Genomic DNA, 18,172 nt, shown 5'->3' with positions numbered 1-18,172 from the left:
CATCATTCTTAATAATTTAAATAAAATATAAATTCAACAACTTCAATTCTCAAAGTCCTATAATATGTATTTTAAGGTCAATGAGTTAAGGATTCCAGCTTTACTGACAAGTTTTAATTATAAATTTTATTTCTTAGTCACCACTGCCAATCGCTCAATTTATTTCATAGTAACTTCTGGTTTCTAGCACATGTGTAAGATAAAGCTACTCATCACTTCTAGGTTTCAATTTGAAACTTTCGTATATGAGCCATTGTTACTATTTCCCATGTGTGACATTTCTCGGAGGGTTTCTGCTGTCCCCCACAACCATCCCAGACATGCAAGGAAGATTGCACAGACTACCCTGAGGGTGACACAGGTTAGTGGCTGTAGGAGTTGTCACATGGATTTACCATAAATGCACTTGAAATTGTGTCTGTGACCTTATCAGGTATTCAAAGACCATATTCTCTCCTTCACCTAAGAAATCAGCTCAGAGGAGTTCACTTCGATTTAAAATTTTTGTATGCATATTCAGGGCTGCAAATCTTTTATTCAGTTTCTGCTATTTTTTTTTTTTTGAGCTGCCTCTTTTACGTGGTGTTATGATTGCTACAGATTTAGAAATACAACTAGGAAAATGTATTAGAAACTAGTCCCTGAAAATGGGGACAGCTGTTTTTAAAATTGTGTCTTGGTTTTACAGGGGCAGAAAAATGAAGACAGTACTTTGAGGAAAAGTATGACCTTTAAGAAGACAATGCAATCCAGTACATAAATTCTTTAACCTGGTGCTTATTTCATGTATATTGGAAATATTTACACGAATTTATGGCCTTTAGTGACACTTTATTACTGAAACAGCATCCTTAAAGCAAACACACATATCCCTCTACAGTATTAGAAAGTTCTATTTTATTAGATAAACAATTAGTTTTTTTGTGGTGCCAATTAGGATAAAGGTTAGGGTTGCAGAGCTGAGCCCTTATATAAGGAGTTTGCAGCTAGTGCCTGGAGAGAGGAATAAATCTGGAAAATCAGGCAAAGGGTAGGTGAGTGAAAGAACAAAGTGGGTCCAGCTTTAGTACTGGGGTGAGACAGAATTTGCTGTGCTGCCACGAGTTATCAGAAAGATCTATGGAAGAATAGGTTCTTTAAAATGTCTTCCCATGTACCGTAACTGAAATTTCTCATTGGTTATTCAAGAGACCTTAGTAAATACCTAAACTGGTTTCCAATGCACCCTCCCTTTTAATTTTTTTCTTTTTAATAACAAAACAGTATTTCTTTTGAATGTGGAACCATAACATATGTTATGAGTTCACCCAGGTATTCTTGGACTATATTAACATAACATGCCCTTTTCAAATAAATACTAAGAAGTAGAAACACCACTTGCAAATTCAGTATTAGAAATGAAATACCTATCAGGCACTACTTTTGCCATCTTCTGGAATCCTATCTATACACCTATAACCAAATACACCTGTTAGAGACCCAGTTAGATTTGCAGTATTTCTTGTTTTGGCTTTTACCTGAGCAACTTAAAGCTAGCCAGAAGATGCTGTGTGTCCAGACATAACATTTATGTCCCTAGAGCTCCTGAACTCCATTCCCAAGCACACCCTTCTTACCATATGGAAATGGTTTAGTGCTCTAAGTCACTTTATCTAATGATTATTCTTTTCTTTATTTTCTTTTTCCACATTCCTTCTAGGCAATTCCTGCTTCTGTATCATTCTCCTTGGAATATTAAAATAATATTTAGTCAACACCAGATAGAACTAGCCGTGGTGTATTGGGCAATATAACTATTGCGGAAAATCTCACTGTTGGCTTTGTATATCTGTGCTTGAGGTATCCTCTAGGAGATAACTGTCCTTTCTCAATAACTGAGGATGTTCTTATTTCACTTTTAATAAAAGACTCAACCAATTTAAAAAGAATAGAGTAAAATAGTTTATTGTCTAATGCAAAAGGTCAAGAAATAGTCTATTAAGCAAATGTCAGTTTAGCAATAATGGATTGTACATCTGAACATATGATGAATGATTAAATCAGGAATAAAAAAAAACTAACAGGAAAATTATAAAAAAACATAACTCTACAAAGGGAGGATGGTGGTGAGCAGGGTGGGTAGAGAGTTTAGAGGAAAATCAGTATTTAAGATTATAAGACTATGGAATATATTTAGTCCCAAAAGTTGAAGAAAATTCTCATGAATCTATGAATTGTTTAAGAGAAAGGTCACTTTGTCACTTGTGCTACATCCAATATGCCATGGAAGTAATTGATATTCACAGATAAAGTGCTTTTACTCTGACCTAAGGAAATTACTTAATGATCCAGATATTCCCCAACTCAAAGTTTCTCCTTGGAGACAAATTTGGACGTTATGAATGTGGTCTTAATTCTATAAGATCACTAGAGTAACAATGAATTACAGTAATGTGTCTTCTTTAATATCTGATGATTTCACATCAGTAGGGTGTGCGGTTTAAGTTACTTTTCCTAGAGTGCTGACATGTATAACATCTTTAAATCCATATTCATACCTGCATTGTCTTCCTCAGCCTGAGCTAAACCAGTTTTAGGCTGCTGATTTGGTTATTCATAACCAGGTCCCTATGACACATTTTATAGATGTCAATTGTGAATCATGATTTATTAAGTTAAGACCTACCATTTCCTGAGCAATAGGTAGGGACCAGGTGACCTAATAGAGATTTGCATTCCTTGTTTTATTTAACCATTACAATAACTCCGTGCAGTATTGTTTACTATTCGATCTTTATTTTTCTATGAAAATTCCTATGGATCAGAAAGTAGGAATTACTCCCAGGCTCTTTAGAACAAAGTTGATTGCAATCAGTTGTACCCTTTTTCTAGGGTTAGTGGCTTCTAAAATTTCTTTGGGAGCTTTAAATTTATTTTTTTAATCTCAGATGAACTTGTAAAGACTTCGGAATTCATATTATATTATTGTATTATATTATAATTTGAGGATGGGGGGTCCATGCTTAAAACAAAAAATCTGAGGAATATATCTCTTATCCACTGCTTTTAAAAAAATGTTTAGAAAAATTTAAATAAAACAGATATACCTAAAGGAAATTATACTGCTGGTTTCATAGAAAAGTAAATAACATGTACCCCCTTGTTTTTTTCTATGAATTGTATTTTGATTTACATGGAGTTTGGGGATATATTCCAAGATGAAATTGTTGGTGGAGTTTTTGGTAGGTTATTAAACAGAGAATATTTTCTACATGGTCACACTTAAATAGTCCAACTCCAAGAAGGAAATAGTGAAGACTGTGACTATACTTAATATTAATTTATTATACCTTTATTATGATTTTGAAACATACGTAAATCTCCACACTTCCTTGCTTTCATGGAAGTGTTATAGAAAGAGAAACCAAAAAATGAGAGAAAACACCTTATCATACAAGCAAGCCATGGCCACATAGAGCAGCTCAAGTAATATAGAATGAACAGGCAAACTATCATTGGTTTCTATCTGTGCCCCATAAGCATAGTCCTTGTTAGGAGACTGGAGAAAGAATGTTGGCTGTTTCCTACAAATAAAGACATTCTCCTCATACAACCAAAATACATTTATTAAAATCAGGAAATTAACATTAATGCATTATTACAATCCAATCCTTAGACTCTGTTCAAGCTTCATCAATTGTCTCCATAGTGTCTTATATAATAAAATGTTCAAGGTCAAAATCACCTACTGCATTTAAATGCCAGATCTCTTTAGTTTCCTTCAGTCTGGAACAGTTCTTGACTTTTTTTGACTTCCATAACCCTAACATGTTTTTCCTGACCAGTTATTTTTTAGAGTGTCCCTCATGTTGGGTATGTCTGATGTTTCATCATGTGAAAATTCAGCGTATGCATTTTTGTTAGGTATATCACAGAGGAGATGCTGTATTCTTCTTGTTGCATTCTGTCAGGTAGAACATAGTTTCAATTTGTCCTACTACTAATGATGTTCATTTTTATTACTTCACAAAGGTTGCATATTACTTATCTATTGCTGCATAATACATTGACTAAAAACTTGGTAATGTAAAATAACAAGCATTTATTGTCTCACAGGAGCATGGATATCCAGGAGTGGCTTAGCTGGGTACCTTTGACTCAAGGTCTCTCAAGAAATTGCATCCAATCTGTTGGCAGGGGCTATGGTCAACTGGGGGGAGGTAGGAAATTGCTTCCATGTTTATTCATGCATTGTTGGCACACCTCAGTCCCTTGCATGGACCTCACCACAGAGCTACCTCACAATATGGCATCTGCCTGGCTCCAGGATGAGCTAATAGAGAGCTAGAGAGAGAGAGAATATCTATGATCAAATCCACAGCCTATTTATAATCTAATCTTGAAAGTGATACCCTATCATTTCTGCCATATTCTAATTGTTAGAAGTAAGTCCAGTCCACATTCAGAGAATGGAATTACACAAGAGCATGAATACATGGAAGCTGGAATCTCTGAGAGCCTTCTCTACCTACCACAGTCCACCACTGTCCCCAAGGGTATGTCATACAACATATACTCAGCCCCTTTCTAGGACCCTAAAATCTGTTTTCCCCTGATTGTATTAGTTCATATTCCAGAAACTCATCATATAACTCAAGTCCAAGTGCAAATGAGGTTCCTTAGACTTATTTCCTCTTAATCTGTAGACCTGTGATGCTAAAGAGACCAGCTGCTTATCTCACATACACCCAACGTACAATGGTGAGATAAGCATAGGATAACTTCTGTAGACATTTCTGTTTAAAAAAGGGGAAAAGGCACAGAATAAAAAAGAGTTACTGGGCCATGACATTTCTGAAACCTAGCTGGTAAATGCTGAATGCTCTTTGATTAGGTACAAGGGCTGGGAATATTTGTCCACAGATCTCAGTTCCACTATCTGGGCTCTTGGTTCTCCATTCTGAGTTATCCTTTCTTTTTCATGAAATATAGCATGTACTTGAAACTAAGGAACTCTCTTTGTTGGCTTTCCTCACTGTACAATCTCCAGCTCTCCTTCTTCAGTCCACTCTTGTGATGTTTCTACATGTAGAGCTCTTTTTAAGAACTTTGTAGGTGCTATGGCTATCCCAGGAGTCCTCATGAGGTTCACTGAATTGGACAAAAAAAAAAACCCAAAAAACTCTTCAACATAAATTCTTCTCTACCTTGGCCCTATTGGAGATGCCTGAAAGACAAAGCCCTTACATGAATTAGAATCCTTATTGTTTGGGGAAAGAATCTTTGAGTCACACATATCATTAAGCCCTTAAGAGGGAATTTTGTCTGACTAGACAGGAAGCCGCAAAGACCATGATCTTACTAAGGTCCTAACAAAACATTTTATAGTCACTCTCATGGCTTTATCTTTTGACCATGCTCTCTATGTCTTGGACTTAACCTTTGCTTAAAAGTCATTTCTTATTTTTAACATCACATGCCATCTGGAAAGGCCAGGAATGTTCAAAAGAAGTAAGACCTGGACCCTTTTTGTTTAAAAGTCACTAGGTCCATTTTCCATTGTCCAAATAAATATAGGCAACAGTTTTGCTAAATTTCTGTCATTGCATAACAATGATGTATTTTCCTCTAGTTCCCAATAAGATATTCTTACTTTGTTGCAAGCCCTCACCTACAGCCCTTCCAAGTGAGTGTTGATTCAACCAACAGTGTGTTCAAGGCACTACTGCCTGACAGCGCAACCATTCCCACATTTTAAGTATTTGTTATGGCAGCACCCCACTACCAGGTATGAAATTGGTATTATCTAGTACTATATAACAAATTACCCCATGATTTAGAGGTTCAGAATTTTAAATATGTATTATCTCTTGGTTTGTCTGAGTGTCTCTGCTTCAGAGTTATGGATTTCGAGTTAAGCTGGCTATCCGGAATATGGTTTCATCTGAAGATTCACCTGTGTGAGGAAGCAATTCCAAGCCACTCATGTGGTTGTTATCTTGGAATTGATATCCTTTCACTTCTGCCATATTCTATATATTTGTTAGACAAAGGTGTGAATACTGAAGGCAGTCATACTGAGGTCCATCTTAGAGATTGTCTATAGTAGGTGATGATTCTACTGTAAACTTACTCTTTATCTTTTCTGTAAGTATCACATATTTTGTCAAAGGTATCTTAAAACTGGAGGAATAACTTAGCTCTCATCACATTTTCAAATTATCCATTTATTAATTTATATCTGTGTGGTCTCCAGGTTTTGTTTTCTATTACATTGATTCTAATCGATTGTATCAACAAAAAATTAATCAGTTGATCTAAGAAAGATTTGGAAAATTTTATTTGAGCCAAATTTGAGGATTATAATGTGGGAAGAGCATCTCAGAAAGCTCTGAGAACTGTTCTGCCCTGTAGAAGTCAAGACACAGTTTATATAACTTTTTTGAGATAGAAGGCTGTGCATTAAATGATGTATTATTGACAGTTTACATAATCCAGATTTAAGTGCCAATGTGGTGGGTCATGTGACCCTTTATAAGATCAAGAAGGAATGTTATCTTGTAAAAGAATGAAGTTAGAATGAAGAACACTCCCTAACGCCATACACAAAAATAAACTCAAAATGGATTAAAGACCTAAATGTAAGTCCAGACACCATCAAACTCTTAGAGGAAAACATAGGCAGAACACTCTATGACATAAATCACAGCAAGATCCTTTTTGACCCACCTCCTAGACAAATGGAAATAAAGACAAAAATAAACAAATGGGACCCAATGAAACTTAAAAGCTTTTGCACAGCAAAGGAAACCATAAACAAGACGAAAAGACAACATTCAGAATGGAAGAAACTATTTGCAAATGAAGCAACTGACAAAGTATTAATCTCCAAAACATACATGCAACTCATGCAGCTCAATATCAAAAAAACAAACAACCCAATCCAAAAATGGGCAGAAGACCTAAATAGACATTTCTCCAAAGAAGATAAACACATTGCCAACAAACACATGAAAGAATACTCAACATCACTAATCATTAGAGAAATGCAAATCAAAACTACAGTGAGATATCACCTCACACCAGTCAGAATGGCCATCATCAAAAAAATACACAAACAATAAATGCTGGACAGGGTGTGGAGAAAAGGGAACCCTCTTGCACTGTTGGTGGGAATGTAAATTGATACAGCCACTATGGAGAACAGTATGGAGGTTCCTTAAAAAACTAAAAATAGAACTACCATATGACCCAGCAATCCCACTACTGAGCATATACCCTGAGAAAACCATAATTCAAAAAGAGTCATGTACCAAAATGTTCATTGCAGCTCTATTTACAATAGCCAGGACATGGAAGTAACCTAAGTGTCCATCAACAAATGAATGGGTAAAGAAGATGTAGCCCATATATACAATGCAATATTACTCAGCCATTAAAAGGAACGAACCTGAGTTATTTGTAGTGAGGTGGATGGATCTAAAGACTGTCATACAGAGTGAAGTAAGTCAGAAAGAGAAAAACAAATACTGTAAAATACTGTATGCTAACACATATATATGGAATCTAAAAAAAAAAAAAAAAAGAAGGAATGTTATCTTTTAAGGAGTTGTCTTGTTGGTGCCTGCTCTTTATTGTTGAGCAGGTATTCCTGCTGATGGGGGAAGTTAAGTCAATGCATAATGCAGATACACAATGCACAGTGAGGGGAGAGGGTAGGCCAAAGGGCAGAGAAGAATTTTTATGTTTAAATTTTTGTTGTCTTGCCATAAAACATGAGTTTTATTTCACAATTGATATCATTATTTTAATATTGAAATTATTTTAAATTTGGCCAATGAAAGCTTCTTTAAGTTGAGTTTTATGTCCTTTTAATATTACCCTTAATTAGTTGAATACTCCCTTACTCTCTGGCTCAAAAATATGTTTGGGACTTGTCTTGCTTATTTGCTGCCTCCGTCCAGAAGAAAGCTATTTCTCCAAGGAGATCTCTCCTCACCCTTACGGAGAATAATGTTTAGAAGCCCAAAATCTGGCTGCAGCTTGCTCTCTGTTATTGGAGTATCATTGCTCCCAGCCCCTCTCAGTGAGTACAGCTAAAGAATATATCTATGGACATGTACATACATAATATTTATTTCTGCATCCTTCTACATATTTTGAAAACCATGATTTTGTACCAATACCTTCAACTCTAATCTAACACAGCCATTCATTTCAGGTTTGTTTGCTTGTTTTTTTTTTTAATCCTTGTATAATTTATAACTTTCTTTTCCAAGAGTGAGAAATCCAGCTCTTGTTGTCATTAATATATTTTCTTATTTGATCAAGCCTAATCTTTCATTGCCACTACCCCTGCAGACCCCTTGCAGGTGCCCTGATGACTCCATGCCAACTTTGAAAATCTGCACTGGCTGTTTCTCTTCTCCACTGTAGATGGAGGTTTTGCTCACCTCATTACAGCTCTAAATCCATATACAAGGCCATATTTCCCCCACATAGGTGACTTACTCATGAGAAACAATCTCTGATACCCCTTGTCAGCCCTTCTATGTGGACACCTCCCTCACTCTGCTTTGGCTTCAGTACCTTGATTTGGTCTATTGCAGCTTTTCCCCAACTCCTCCAATTGCCTATCTCTGCCAGCACCAAAGTTCAGCTAGGCTTTAGGACTGAATTATTCTAGAAGATAAGCAAAGAGGAAATGGCTTTCTTTGATTCTTAGAGGGACTTAGGGTGTTTCTAGAAGTGCTTACCTCCGAGTTGTATTTTCCACATGCATTAACAATGTTTAAATCATTCATTTTGAATTTCCTCCATAATTTGTTGAGCTGAGGCCAAATTTTGATATGAGAGGCCAAAAATGACCTAGGAAGTAGTTGATAAGGCCAGAAGCCAAAATAAATATACTGGTTTTTCAAACAAATTTTTTTTCCATATTGGGACATATCGTTTCTATTCATAGTCAATGAAAAAAGATTTCTACAGAGGGACAGAGGACAAATCTCTGTTGTAACATGTTCTAGCCACACACTGTGTGGGCACTGAACTTAAGAGTCCAAATCCATGCTCTACCATTTCCTAGTTGTGAGGCTTTGTGTAGGTTATTTGACCTCATTGTGCTTTGGTTTTCTTATAAATGAGGAATAAAAAGACCTTATTCCCAGAGGTATACTGCAAATAGTAAAGGAGAAAATGTATAACTAACACTGATCCCAATGTCTGAAAAAAATGCAATCAATAAATTGGGGAGGATCCTGTTAATAATTTGGCTATCATTCTCAGGAAAGTAGCAGGAGAATGCCTAACCTGTAGACATCCCAGCTAATTATCTTACCCCTTTTTTCTATATAGTCCCTCCCTGTGACACACGAGCTCAATATTTACTATTTTTTTTTCAAACTATGCCAAGTCTATATAAGAACCTAATAGACTTTCTATCCCAATTTACATTTACTTTGGTGTCGAGTACTCTTTTCTCTTACGTATAGAGACAAGCTGTTGATTTGTAAGAAACACCAATTATCAGATGACACTTTTGCTTTGCAATCTGCTGAGCGACTTTCACACATTTGATGAAATTGAGCAAGGTCTGGCGATCCCTCTGGTGTCAGCTGCAAAGTGTCCACAGCACACACAGCACAGCAGAACCATTTTCAGGGCCATCGAATATTATGACTGTGTGTTCCAAGAGTGTTTTATCCCTCTGTTTGATTCCTATGTTTTTATTAGTGGTGCAATTGCAAAGGTAACACTATTGACAGTGTTTGTGTGGCCTTGAGAGAAGCGTATGGATTGTTTCAGCAGCAGCACAGTGTGTCCCGACACATAAACCGTTCTGCATTGATAGATGCTTTAGCAGCCACTGATCAGCCATAAATGTTAAAAATTAACAAGAAGTTCCTTCTTTTTTTCCTTTCCTAACCACCAAATGACTCTAAGCGTTAAATAAATGTTAGCAGAAGCTGCTTCTTGGCCACCGAGTGGTTCAAAACATTAAACATATTTTCAATGTATTACTCTTTTTCCAGCCTCCAAGTGGTTATAAACCTTAAATATGTTTTATAAAAACTGCTTTGCCAGGATGTAGGAAGTCCAGCTACTAGCAGGATAGCTATCAACATCATTTTTCTTTAAAGTTGGCCTCCAGCTGTGGTACTCTTTTTTTTTGTTTGTTTGTTTTGTTTTTGGTTTGTTTCTTTTTTTACCTTATTTGCTCTATTCTATTTATTTTTTGTACACAAAGACAGGCAGGAAGCTACCTTGGACCAAATGTCTCTTGCTTTATGATAAGTGATCATGGGAGAGCGGTTGCACCTATAAAAAACCCTGCAGGCAACGGAGAGTTCTCTGAGGTTCAATTGCTTGTACTGGGTATTCTACATAGATGTCAGCTCCATTTTCCAAAATAATTTTTGTTTCTGCTTTCCATTGTGCAATGTGTTGAGGTATGAAGATGGGTATAAATTAAGCTTGGTATTAAGGAAAATAACTTCAAGCAACCAGACACTGATGGATTATACTCGTTGATCAAGGTGAAAATATTCCATCAAAAGAACAGACTCAAAGACAGACAAAATGGCAAGACTACTAAGTTAATGATATCTCTAACCCAAACATGATGAAGGACTTGAAATCTATGTCTGGAAATAACTCAGCATGACAACAGCGTGCAATTCAAAGACAGTAAAGAACACGTCACTATATAAAAGTCTTTCTAGGAATCAGCAAGGAAAATCTGTTTATTTTAACCAAATTCACAATATCCAGAGTGGCACTGATTCAATTGAAAAGATGAATCTGCTCTGTTATTCCAGGCAGAGTAATTCATCAAGCCAAATAAATACTCAGAAAAGCTTTTATTTGTACAGAATCCAAGTGTTTTCCAAACCATATATTTTATTTTGCTAAATGTTTTATTCTATGTGTATGTTCAACAGATTCAAAAATTTATGGGACACCTATTAAGTACCAGACACTTTTGGGAATTATGGTTAGAACCGTGAGAAAAACAGACAAAACTTCTACCTTCAGAAAGCTTTCATTCCAAAGGTCTAGTGCAGGGGGCAGCAAACTACACCCTGTGGGCTTCTGGCACATCATCTGTTTTTATTGGGGTACAGTCACACTTGTTCATTTATGTGTTATCTGTGGCTGATTTCACACTGCAATGGCAGAGTTGGCCACAGAGACCAAATGGCCTGCAAAGACTAAAATATATATAGCCGGATCCTTAGTTTGTTGAGCCATGTGTTGGGGGATTATCAGAGTAGGTTAAGGTAAGGTCAACATTTTAAATAGACGCATGAAGAAGGAGGGTGTTTACTACAGAAAAAACTTCCTCAAAAAGTAAAAAAGAAAGAAAGAAAAAAAAAAGTCAAATGGCAGGACCAGAGGGTAAATGAAGGGCAGAAGCAAGTCCCACAGTAACAGGGTGCATGCGGCATGAAATTGTACACTCCCATTTAACTGGTGCTGAAAGGAATATTTTGAATTTATTATAATTATGTAAGCACTGCCGTAAAGTATTAAAATTTCATGATAAAGTATTAATTTTTCTGCAAAACAATTCTTATTTCAATTACATAACTGTATTTTTAAATTAAAAAAATATTAAAACTGAAACTAAGAAGTTTGAAAGAAGAGAACCTCTAGATTGGTTGAAAGATTCTTTCCCCAATGGTTTCTCAGGATTCTTAAGTTCTTTGCCTCAATAGGAAAGTTGAAAATTACTGAAACCAAATGTGAAAACAACAGCCAGTATTAACAATTACTACCCAGTAAGTGTTAGAGGAAACTTCCTTAGAAAGTAAGGTTGGTGAGTTGATCAAGGTTGGCACTATTTTCATTTCTGACCAAGAAACTGAAACTTAAAAACAACAAAAATATCAGTGACTACAATTGTATAAATAATTAACAAAAAAGCATATCAAAACATGGTACAATTTGTTTAGTTGGCAATGGCACTAGAAGAAAAAGAAACGTCAATTAAACTGTCAGCCATGTTAATTTTGCTTCTGATAAAAACATTGTAATGGGATAATTTCATGAAACGCTTTGATGGCAAGAAAATGCCAAACTATGATTAGCTACTGAACAATTCAAATTAAACAAGAAAGCAATTGGTGGCAGCCTGACTATTGAGAGGTTTTGTTTCATGCCTTTTTCTTCTCTTTTTCCCTTTGTTTAATCAAGTATATGCTGTTTGACAGTGAAATAATTTATTGTAAAAACATTGTTATCATGAGAATTTAGTAGAAGCATCACTATAAGAGGAGAAAACATATTTCCATTTTTAAATCTTTTTAAAAATACCATTCCCATTTCTGAAAAAAAATTGTCATATCCATAGAAGTAGTATTTTTTGTAATTAATATTAAGTTCCTATTTAGCTAAAGGCCTCAGTTAGAAGCAATTTACTCATAGTATTATGTTTATATTTCTATTGTCAACTATATTCATTTAGTATTTAAACTGAGTTCTCTTTCATTATTCTCATTTCTGCCCAGTTAGCCAGAGTGGATATTCTAGAATTTAACAAGGTCATGTAAATTTTACTGCCTATATTTCTTATCCTTCTTACTTTAAAATAATAATCTGGTATATACCTAAACTAACAAAGAGTTCCAAACATCAGAAATACCAATGGGATTATAAAGAAGTCATTTTTCTAACAGTCTTAGTTTTGTACAAAAATGTGCTTGAAAACAATGGATAGGCTTCCCTGGTGGCGCAGTGGTTGAGAGTCCACCTGCCGATGCAGGGGACACGGGTTCGTGCCCCGGTCTGGGAAGATCCCACGTGCCGCGGAGCACCTGGGCCCGTGAGCCATGGCCGCTGGGCCTGTGCGTCCGGAGCCTGTGCTCCGCAACGGGAGAGGCCACAACAGTGAGAGGCCCGCGTACCACAAAATAAATAAATAAATAAATAAAAGCATAGAAATTCTATTTTGTATTTTTTTTTTTTTTTTGTACGCAGGCCTCTCATCACTGCGGCCTCTCCCGTTGCGGAGCACAGGCTCCGGACGCACAGGCCCAGCGGCCATGGCTCACGGGCCCAGCCGCTCCGCTGCACGTAGGGTCCTCCCGGACCGGGGCACGAACCCGCGTCGCCTGCATCGGCAGGTGGACTCCCAACCACTGCGCCACCAGGGAAGCCCTGTATTTTTTGAATTGTGACTTATGTGTCACCTGAACAGTAACAGACCGCCCTGCCCAATTACTAAGAACACTGTTTTCATATGTTAATTCCCAATAACAGAAGCAGGTCTAGAGTTTCTAAACCAGGGAGAGCTTTTAGAGTTAAATAGTTTTGAGTGTTTTTCCTGCAATAATAAAATTATTATTTTGTATATAGCAGAAAAAGGAAAACTTTTAAAGGTTATTTTTGGGTCCATATATTTATTTCTGATGAATGTTAGTGGAAAATATCTTAAGAAGGAATAGTACTACTGACAAGGGCAAGGTTAAAGGAGTGTTTACAGAACACTGGTAAGAAAGGTCATAATTCTAGAAAGGCAGAATATTACAGGGAAAACAAAATAGACCTGGAGTATCAAAGATCTGCATCCAGATTTTATGAAATCTGGGGGGAATGTTTAGAAAAGTGCTTCCTTTTTGTAAAGTTTGATGGTACTATTTGCCACTAAACAGGTTATAAGGATTGAAAGAGATACCATTTGTCAAACAAACAAACAAACAAAAATATTAAACCCTAGAAGGATTTTAATAAAATGCTAGGAATTTCTTCCTTCTTTCAGCAGCTTTTTCTCCTTTGGGATTTTAGATCTGGAAGAGACAAGAGTCTTCAGTTACATTTTTTTTTCCTATTTTCATCCTTGCAATTGTTCCTGGTAAATCATATAAGAAGGACAATTCTAAAAACATCTCCTTCTAAGGATACATATTTTTTTATGAAATACAATTCATCCAAAGTATTTGAATAGAGACTCAGAACACAGGAAATGAGATATTATGGATATAAAATATAATAAAATACTGTGCAAAAGTATGTCTAGTGGATGTTAAAAGTCATGTCTTAGAGGTTCAAATTCATGAAAGTGGACTGAACAAATTTTTTCTTCTTTGTTTCAAAATACCATTGAAATAACACAATATAATACTTAGAAAATATACCTATAGGAAGCTGGGAAGCATTTCACTAGCAGACCAAAGAGTAAGGAATTTCTGAAGGATATAAATTATATCAGAGGAACTTATGGTTTTGGCCACCATGTAATTATTGGTATTAGGCTTGACTTTTCACCATAAGCAATGATAAAACTGGACGACCTATATAAAACAACAGTTTTTTAATGTATGTGCCAAGTAGTACAAGTTTGTCACCCTTGAGAGAAGGGAAGCCATGAATCAAGTCCTACATTTAGCTGGACTCTTTGATTAGGGGCACTTTTCCTACCATGGCACAAGGAATATGACTCTAAGAATAATGTCTAGAGACAGAGATTATAGGTGGGAGCTGCTGAAGTGATTGCAAAACTTGAGGACTGCTGAAGCGACGGGAACGTGTGTAGAAAGTAAGGAGAGGCGCAGAGAAGCACTGAAAAGTCAGAGTAAGGGTCTAGGAGCGACTTTCACCAAGGGCTGCTCTGTGCAGGCACAGAATTAACCTCTATGCCCTGCTGAAAGCAGATACTTTGAGGCTGAGATAACACAGGGTGGGGAGATGTTGAAGTTATAGACTAGCCACAGGGGAGAGATTTCACTGGACATCTCACACATTTATGTGAGGCCCCAGAAAGCCTGTGCATTAGGAGTAAGGGCCATTTCCTTCAGTAAAGGCTCTGTCCTCTGTCTAAAAACAAAACTTGAAAGAGACTATTCTTAATAAAGAATTAAACTAGGCCTGAGAGATCAAAAGTATCTGCCAGTAATTTAACTGCCTTTAAAGAATTATCTTAAGACCCTTTAAAATAACATCCAGATTTTCTACAGTGTATTATTAAAATTTTCATCATACAATAAAAACAAATATGAATTATGCAAAGAAGCAGGAAAATTTGATCAATGATCAAGGAAGAAAAAACAGTTAATAATAATAGACATCATGGCAACTCAGGTTTTGAAATTAACAGATATGTATTATAAACATATTTTAAGACTAATGGAAAATATAGTCATAATGATAGAACAACAACAACAAAAATAATAATGGACATTCCAGAAATAAGAAGTACAGTATACCCAATTATCTGTTCACTGGCAGGACACAATAGCAGATTGCAGGTATCAGAAGAAAGACAAATGACATTGAAATCAGAGTCTTTGAAATTACACAATCTCAAATAAAAGAGGAAAATGCTGAGATAAATGAGATTGACATGGGGTGATATCAAACCATCAAACATATGTAGAGTTAGAATCCAAGAAAGATAAGAGACAAAATGAAGCAGAAAAATATATTTGAATAAATAACTACCAATGTTTCCAAATTTTTATTAAAAATTTCAACTTTGAGGTCCAGGAACCTCAAACAAACAACACACACACAAAGCTTAAAACAACCAATAGTGTAAATAAAATAGAATAATTTATAAATATTCATTTAATCTGAGGTAAGACTGGAAAAGTTAAGAATAAAAACAACTGGGAAAAAAATCCAACAAATAGTAAACAAATGGCAACATAGTAGATTTAAACACAGCCGTATCAATGACTAACTGCAACATACTAAACACATATTAGTTTATTAGGGCAATTGTAACAAAGTACTACTGACCGGTGGCTTAAACAACAAAAAAATATTGTCTGTTATTTCTAGAGACTAGAAGTCTCAAATCAAGGTGCTGGTTCCTTCTGAGGGTAGTGAGGCAGGAACTGTTCCAGGCTTCTTTCCTCAGCTTGTAGGTGGCTGTCTTCATGTACACATCGTATTCTTCCTGCTGGTGTGTCTGTATCCAAATCTTCCCTTTTTATAAGGATACCAGTCATATTGGATTAGGATTCTAATGACCTCTTTTTAACTTGGTTACTTCTGTAACAACCCTATTTCCCAATAAGTTCATATCCTAAAGTATTGGGTGTTAGGACCCCAACATAACCTTTTTGAAGGAAACAATTCAACCCATAACAGACTCAAATTAAGAGGCAATAATTTTCAGACTGAATAAAAAAGAAGACTGAACTACACACTGTCTACTCTGAACGCTCTTTAAATATATAGACAAAAATAGCTTAAAACTAAAGAAAGTGAAGGAAGATATTCTATGGAAACATTAAGCATAAGAAAGCTGAGGCAGGGCTTTAACACCAAAGTGGTGTTTCAAACAAGATGAATTACTAGAAATAAAATGAGACATAAGAAGGGTAAATTCTTCAGAAATACGTTTTAGGGCTTCCCTGGTGGCACAGTGGTTGAGCCCGCCTGCCGATGCAGGGGACGCGGGTTCGTGCCTCAGTCCGGGAAGATCCCACATGCCACGGAGCGGCTGGGCCCGTGAGCCATGGCCGCTGAGCCCGCGCGTCCGGAGCCTGTGCTCCGCAATGGGAGAGGCCACAGCAGTGAGAGGCCCGCGTACCGCAAAAAAAAAAAAAAAAAAAAAAAAAAGGTTAAAAAACAAAAAAAGAAATACATTTTAATTCTCAATGTATTATATATTCATTTAATAACAGAGCTTCAAAATGCATGGAGTAAAAACTGACAGAACCAAACAGAGAACAACAACAAAAACCCTTTACTCATAGTTAGAGATTTTAACATTCAATTCTCGGTAATTAATATATAAATATAAAAGATTTCAAAAACACTATCAACCAATGCAATCTAATTTTCAATTATAGAACATTACACACAAAATTACATCATAACTTTTTTTTTTTTTTTTTTTTTTTTTTTTTTTTGCCGTACGCGGGCCTCTCACTGCTGTGGCCTCTCCTGTTGCGGAGCACAGGCTCCGGACACGCAGGCTCAGCGGCCATGGCTCACGGGCCTAGCCACTCCGCGGCATGTGGGATCCTCCCGGACCGGAGCACGAACCCGTGTTCCCTGCATCAGCAGGCGGACTCTCAACCACTGCGCCACCAGGGAAGCCCCATCATAACATTTTTATCAAATTTAACCTGCAACATTTGTGAAGAAGGACTGAGTATTCTAGGCCATAATTGTATAAATCAGCACAGTCCCCAGCCTTTTTGGCACTAGGGAAGCCTTCGGGAGTGGTGGGGTGATGGCTCAGGCGGTAATGCGAGCGATTACAGATGAAGCTTCACTCACTGGCCCGCCGCTCACCTCTTGCTGTGCGGCCTGGTTCCTAACAGGCCGTGGACCAATACCAGTCTGCGGCCCGGAGGTTGGCAGCCCGTGGTAAAAATTGCATAAGATTAAAGTCTCTTCTGAGGTAGAGCAATGGTCTTTATGTTGTTTGGGATACTGGTTAAATGGTTGTGTATATTTGTGAAGGCTCAGCAAACTGACCACTTATATTCTATACATTTTACTGCATCTAAATTCTCATAGATAAATAAATAGATAAGTAAAAAAAAAAAAAAAGCAAGCAAGTCAGTCAATCAATCATATATAAAAATCCTGGCAGTTAATCCCGATAGATATGCATAGTCCATATCCCATACTGTCAAAAATGAAGACTTTCTATAAATGTTATTGTTTGTTTGAACAAAAAAAAACACCCCAAAACAAACAAACAAAAAAACCTTGAATCAGAAGTAGAAGTAATGGAATTTGGGCATACTGTGAGTCCATCAGGGAATTTATTACACATGCTCGTCCTCCTTATTCATAGTCAATGTTTGCCTGAAGTCTTTGCTCTTAGAAGAAAACACTCTGTTCAGCTCTCTAAATTATGAGTTCAAAGACAGGTGCTCCCAAGCATTGGTAGCAGAGTCCCTGAACACCATAGCAAGCAGAAGAGACGGAAATGGCCCCAGTTTCAGAAACCTACATATTGAGCACTGAAAAGAAAGCCCAAACCACAAAAATCTTTCCCATTCTGACCCTCACATAAGTAGCACAACCAGAGTTTTAATAACTAGAACCTGCAATTACTTGACTCAAATATTCTCACGTGAGCAGAAGAAACAATCTTTACTTGTAATACTTAATCCAGACCCTCGACACCAGATATGAAGCGAAAACCGGCAATCATCGAATGTTTGAATAAAAACAATAAAATAAAGATATAATATATAAGGAAACAAAACAAATATTAAGGAAGTAG

General features: G+C 36.5%; 1 protein-coding gene across 2 annotated transcripts in view; it reads left to right on the top strand.

Annotated features, from left to right (window-relative positions):
• The window catches only part of CDH12 (cadherin 12), a 406,688-nt gene that overhangs the window by 202,574 nt on the left and 185,942 nt on the right, over positions 1-18,172 (top strand). The window lies entirely within an intron of this gene.

The sequence above is a fragment of the Aethalodelphis obliquidens genome, unplaced genomic scaffold, assembly GCF_003676395.1.
Source record: "Aethalodelphis obliquidens isolate GAN/ISIS:26980383/991018 unplaced genomic scaffold, ASM367639v1 scaffold29, whole genome shotgun sequence".
Classification (NCBI taxonomy): Eukaryota; Metazoa; Chordata; class Mammalia; order Artiodactyla; family Delphinidae; genus Aethalodelphis; species Aethalodelphis obliquidens.
Note: the sequence above shows the minus strand (reverse complement) of the source record. Positions and strands in the feature narration are given on the sequence as shown.